A 6,324-nucleotide genomic window follows, 5' to 3' on the forward strand; every position below is an offset into this window, starting at 1 on the left:
AGATTTCACATATTTGCATTTATCCAATTTTCCATTTTCCCCATAAAACCAACTTCTTTCACAATGGTAACAGATTCTGGCAGATAACTTCCCTTTTGTCACTACCTGCTTATTTCTGATTAAAGAGATCTGCCATATCATCTCCCCCTGAGGGTGGGTTCTTTTCCATCAGATGGCAAGCTTCACTAATAAAAACTATATCCTTAAGACCCACATCCTCAAAACCTAATCTTATCCTAAAAACCCATCATTTTTTGCTGACTTTAAGAAGCCAGGTTCAGATGCTTCTGACCCCCACTGTTCTCTTTCTTTCAGTAAAACCTAAAATCCTAGTAACTGCTGCTCTTCCTTCCCTTCTGACAGGTGGGCAAAGGTAAAACTCTTTCTTCTTATCTAAACTAAGGGAGGGGGAGGAGTAAGGAATGAACAGACTGTGCTTTCAAACCTCCTTACTCAAAAATCGAGAATAAGACGTTGAATGGGCCTTTCTTGGGGTATGTAAAACACATGCTTTAACCACCCTCCCCTAAGGCTTCTATAGATAATCATTAATTCCCCAAGTATAAGGTTCTCACCCAGAAACTCAGAAAACTCAGAGTAGGTTTGAACTGCAACCAATTAGCTTACAGGTGGAAATTCAGCAGGCCTTCTGAAAATTATACAAAAAGATTTTACAGAGCATTTTTCAAAAGTATTTTCCCTTCTTTAAAACAGTTTAAAATTGATCCTGATATAAACAGGGATTGTCACTAAACTTTCATGAAGAAAAATTATTTGGACAGCTCTAAAATGAGATGTGTCTCTCTCCTTCTTAAAGAAAAATAACCTTTAAACATTGGGATTCATTCACAAATTCCCAAAGTGCCATCACAAATTAGTCCATAAACCTCCAGATTAACATACATAAATATATCTTTAGATGATACAGGCTTGAAAATCATACCCCTATATTTTTCAAAGTATTATAACAACTCAATTCTTTGTTATTACAGAATTTCTAGATATCACAAAATTCTTTAGTCAAAAAGGTGTTGTAATGGGGACAACGCTTAATTTCTATACATTACATACCCAATTAAATTAGCTTTATCACAATAACAGTTTACCAGGACTTTAAAAGCTTTGTCCATAGGAATTCCTCTACACTTACACAAGATTGAATATCCAAAAGTCTTTGATTCAGTTAACAACCTCAGTTTCTTAATTAAGTACAATTCTTAATCTAGCAATATCTAGATTATAAGAGGAATTGTTTTAATCACTAGTGGTAACATTTTAATTTCTAAGGCCCAATACTCTTAGCATTGTAAAAGAATAGATTACTGTTTATAAAATCACATTTTTAACAGTTCACAATGTATCCTGAATTGACAGAGATTACAAGAGGACCCAACAAGGCCTTTGTATAAATACTTGATTTATAGCAAAAACAATTTCAATTGAACTTTCAGACAAAACTTGGAAGTTATAATTTCTTAGGTTACAGCAATTGTCCAACTTCTTAACCTAAAGCAACTCTAACAAAATTGTACTATAGACATGTAATAATGCTCTAAACATTATTATGTATGTAAAATTTGAACTACTCATTTCAGTCTAGGTAAATACATTTCTAAACCAAATATGACAGTTTAAAATTATCAAATTTTCTTCACATCCTTTAAAAGCACCCAATTCACATATATCAAACTCAGACTAAAATCACATAATGGTCTTCTCAAACTTCACAATCTAAGAGAATTTTAGAAATACAATATAGTTTTAGAAATACAGAAACAATAAATTTCAGATGACATCAATTGCATTTCCAGATTATCACATATAGGAATTGGTCCTATTATTTCTGGTATTTCTATATTAATACATTAATATATAAATACTTGATTAACATATATTAATACATTAATATCTTTAATATGCTTTATTTATTTAGCTGTATATTCTTCAGCACCCACTACCTCTGGCCCAAGTATTAGGAATATTTGCCTGGCCATGAATGAACTTATAAAAAAAAAGAAAAGAAAAACTTTATTTCATATCATTATCTGCTTTTATGAATCATCCAGATTTGAATTTGGCCCCCCCACTTTCTCCAAGCTTCATCTTATGCATACTGGCAATTAACAAAATGCCTAAGGATTCTAAGGATTTTGAGTGGGGAAGGGGTGCAGGCACTTCTCTTCCAAAAAAACCTTTTGGACTCTTAAGAAAGATAAGAGGGAGTGGTCGTTAAGAGCACATGGGTTTGCAACTCCCCCACTCATTCTTTATACCAAGCTAAAATATTTTTCTCAGTTTCCCCTTCATCCTGCTGCCTCAGATAACATTAAAGGGAAAAATCCCTTTCAGTTGCTAAAGGCTCCTCCCTAGGAGTATTACATTTGGGCCTGGCAGCCTTTCTAAGAACAAAGGAGCAAATTAGATATGCTAATTTTCAGGGGACTAGCTTAATTTCCTATCTCTAGCCACTAGTATATGGCTTCAAATCATGATTTTATATAATCTCTGTGAAAACAAAATTCAGTCATACCTTATATGGGCAAAGTTTAATGATTATACAAATCAAAATCTTTCTTATAGTCAAAAAAATCTTTTATCACTAACTAATCAGCCCTATTTCCCAATCAGGTTACAAGTTTCTTTTAGTTTCAGCTCCCCACAGTCTTTCAATGTGGAGGGTGGAGAAAAGGTGTGGCCAGGAGCACGTGGAAGCTAAGAGCAACAACCCCCACTTAAATCCCTTTATCTCTAGCTTCTATCTCTTCCAACTTTTACTGAAACTTTTAGTCTCTGCATTCCAATTTCAATCTTTCTTCCCTAATCTTGACCCAAACTACCTCAAACATTTAAGTGAATAATAAATTACATACTCACCAACTTTTCCTTTTCCCAGCTGCTTTCTTTTTACCTTAAAACTTAAAGATTAAAATGACCAACAACTTTTAATCACATCCTAAGCAGACCACTGAACCTCTTTAAAGTGATCATCCAATTTTTCATACAGACCCCTTTACTTCTCCTCTACAATTTGAACACTTGCTTGATGTTAGATAGACTAACTCAATACAAAATACACAGATTATTTTCCCTTTAAAATCTAACCAACCCTTAATTCAGAGCCCCCAGCCCTCAATTTTCATACCAAAGGAACCCATTTCGGTCTCCTAGATTTAAACATTTTTACCTGAACATAGAACAAAAAACACAGAAAAAACATTAGTTAGACAGACATTTCACATGAACAATTTCGAATCCGAATTCAGACCCACTTCTAACATTAAAAAAAATACATTTCCTCCTTTCCATGAAGCAGTGAAAGGCGTTGAAATGAAAATCAACCTACCCCTTCAGAGAGAAAATTTTCCAAATCTCTCTCCCTCCTGGGTAGTGCCTTTCAAATATTTTAAGAGCTCTTTCTATGGCCATTCCTTTCTACTTTGGTACAGCACACCAGGGCTGTCTAAGTGCTGAGATTTGCAAACAATTTACACGAGACAGGTCACCCTCATCTCTGGGTTAGAAACCCCACAAATTCCAATCCCCTGGCAGTCCGGCTGGGTGGCTTGGTTTTTTCTAAGACCTCATGATGCTAGCTCAGTCCCCCAGTGTCTTCTCAGAGTCCTTAAATCTGTCAGTTGACACTCCTGCGTCTTACAGACAGGGGACACTGAGGACTTGCCCTGGGTCACAAGGCGTATGACTGTTCGCGACTGAAAATTTAACCACCAGCAGATTTCCACTCAGTGCATAGTGCACTCAAATTTCCCCCTTTTACTTTGCTTCTCCAAGTTCCTGTCCTTTGAGTTTGTGAATCTCCAGTGAGACTAGGCCTGCCCTCAGGCGCTCAGCTAGTTGGAGAAGTCTCCAGTGCTCGTGCTGGCTAAGCGCTGAGTCTGGTGCCTGCCCACATGGAAAGTGCAAATCTTGGTGGAACCTCCAAATCTGTATGGGACAGGATTTTCAAATAATAGGAGAGACATCTTTAGGAGAAACAAAGTAAATTTATCTTACAAACCTTGCAAAATTTGGGCACACATCCATAATGAAGGAGGTGAGGTAAAAGGGAACCTGCCTTAATTTATACTCTTAATGAAAAGATTCCCACCCACCTCTATCCCTTCTCACCATTGGCTGGGAGGTGGGCTTATAGTCTAGGCGTGAAAACTAGACAGAGGACCAAGGTTGATCCAGTCCATTCAGGTTTTCCCTATCAGAACTCTGCTGCCAGGGTGGCATCTGAAAGTCTAGGAGAAGAAATGGGGTGGGAGGGGAGGAGAGACCTTCCTGGAGCAGAGAACAAATAGCCCACAGGAAGTTCATTATCTTCTAACATCTGAGAGAGAGTGGGAAGGGCATGCCCACAGCTTCAGGCCCTGACCTTCCAGAATCACAAGGCCAAATCCTAAAACCTCTCCCGCTCTCTTAGACATACCCTGTGAAGTCTTCGCAAGTATCCATCCCATTCAGGCCCAAACAGGGTCACAAAGAGTCAGACATGACTGAAATTGTTATGTAGAAAATAACAGCGAGATGAGACCTGGGTTCAAGGTAAATTTAAGTGTGGATTTATTGGCCAAGCTCGCGACTGCCTGGAGTATGCACTCAAATCAGGCAGTCCCGAACTGAGGGACTTACAGGCTTATAGAGGCAAAAACCACAATGACACAATTAGGGAGGGTCGCTAGTGGAAGCAATGACTTACAGAAGCAAAGATCAGCCATTGGTTGAATTCATCAGCTCAGAGCTAATTTGGGAATATGGTTAGATTCAGGGGTGTGACCATCCTGTGACACAGGGTGGTCTGCTTCCTAGAATGGGTAGCCCTCAGGGGTGCAAACTTTCCTATAACTGGGTGGAGGGTACGAGGTGGAATTCCCCAGAAAGTAACCCCTACTTGATCTATGGTCTGAGTGGGGGGGGACCTACCTTGGTCAGCAGAATAGCTGCACCATAACCCAGGGTGTGGGGCTACTTGGTAACTGGGGGGGGTTTCCTTAAAATAAACTTATGCCTTACCCAGCAACTGATCCTTGTACATAATGCTGATGTAGAGAGAATATACAGAATGTTGAATCATAAGGAAAAGGTGGGGGGGGGTGGTGGTCAGGGGACTAACCTTGGGCAATACCCAGAATTATGCCTTAAGCAGTTTCAAGCCATTTCAGGGTGTAGGGCAGAGACAAAGACAAGAATATAAAGGGGTAAATGGCAGACTCAAAGGGGATTAATGGTGGGCTTCAATTTAGGTGTAACAAAATGACTGAAGAACAACAACAATATGTTCCAGGCACTGTGCTAAGTTCTGAAGATACAAAGAGAGGCAAAAGCCAGTGCCTGTCCTCAAGAAGCTCACAGTCTAAAGAGGGAGACAACAAGCAAATAAATATACACAAACAAGGTATCTGTAGGATAAACAGGAAATAATCACCAGAGGGAAGGCTCTAGAATTTAGAGGGGTCAGCAAAGAATTCCTGCAGCAGATGGGATTTTAGTTTGCACTTCAAGAAGTCAGAGAAGCCAAGAGGAATCGAGAGAAGGGAAAGCATTTCAGGAATGGGGAACAGCCAGGACAAATGCCCAGAGTCTGGAGATAGAGGGTTTGGGGAAAGGAACAGCCAGGAGGCCCATGTCACTAAATTGAAAAGAACATGGCAGGGAGTAAGGGCTAAGAAGACTGGAAAGGAAGGAGGGGCTAGATTATGAAGGGTTTTGGATGTTAAATGACACATTTTGTATTTGCTCCTAGAAGTAACAGGAAATCACTGGAGCTTACTGAGTGGCGGGGGGTGGGGTGGATATGTGACATGACTGTACCTGTATTTTAGGAAAATCACTTCAGTGGCTGAATGGAGAATGGATTACAGTGGGGAGAGAGTTGAGGCAGGCAGACTCACCAGCAGGCTATGACAGTGATCAAAGCATGAGGTGATGAGGGCCTGCATTAGAATTCTGACAGAGGAGAGGAGGGGGCTCATTTGAGGGACCTTGCAAAGGTGAGATTGACAGACCTTAGCAATAGGTTGGATATGAGTAGTGAGAGATAGAGAAGAATCCAGGATGACTCCTAGGTTTGGAGCCTGGGGGACCGGGAGCATGGTGTTACCCTCTATAGTAATATGGAAAGTAGGATTGGGACTAGGGAGGGTTTTTGGGAAAGATAATGAGTTTTGTTTTGGACATACTGAGTTAGAAATGTCTACGGGATCCCTAGTTTATTATCTCTGAAAGGCAGTTGGAGATGGGCAGTTGGGGCAGGATAGGTAGATCTGAGAACTGTCAGCATAGAGGTGGTAATTAAATCCATGAGAGCTAAGGAGATCACCA

Source organism: Trichosurus vulpecula, chromosome 2 (genome assembly GCF_011100635.1).
Source record: "Trichosurus vulpecula isolate mTriVul1 chromosome 2, mTriVul1.pri, whole genome shotgun sequence".
Classification (NCBI taxonomy): domain Eukaryota; kingdom Metazoa; phylum Chordata; class Mammalia; order Diprotodontia; family Phalangeridae; genus Trichosurus; species Trichosurus vulpecula.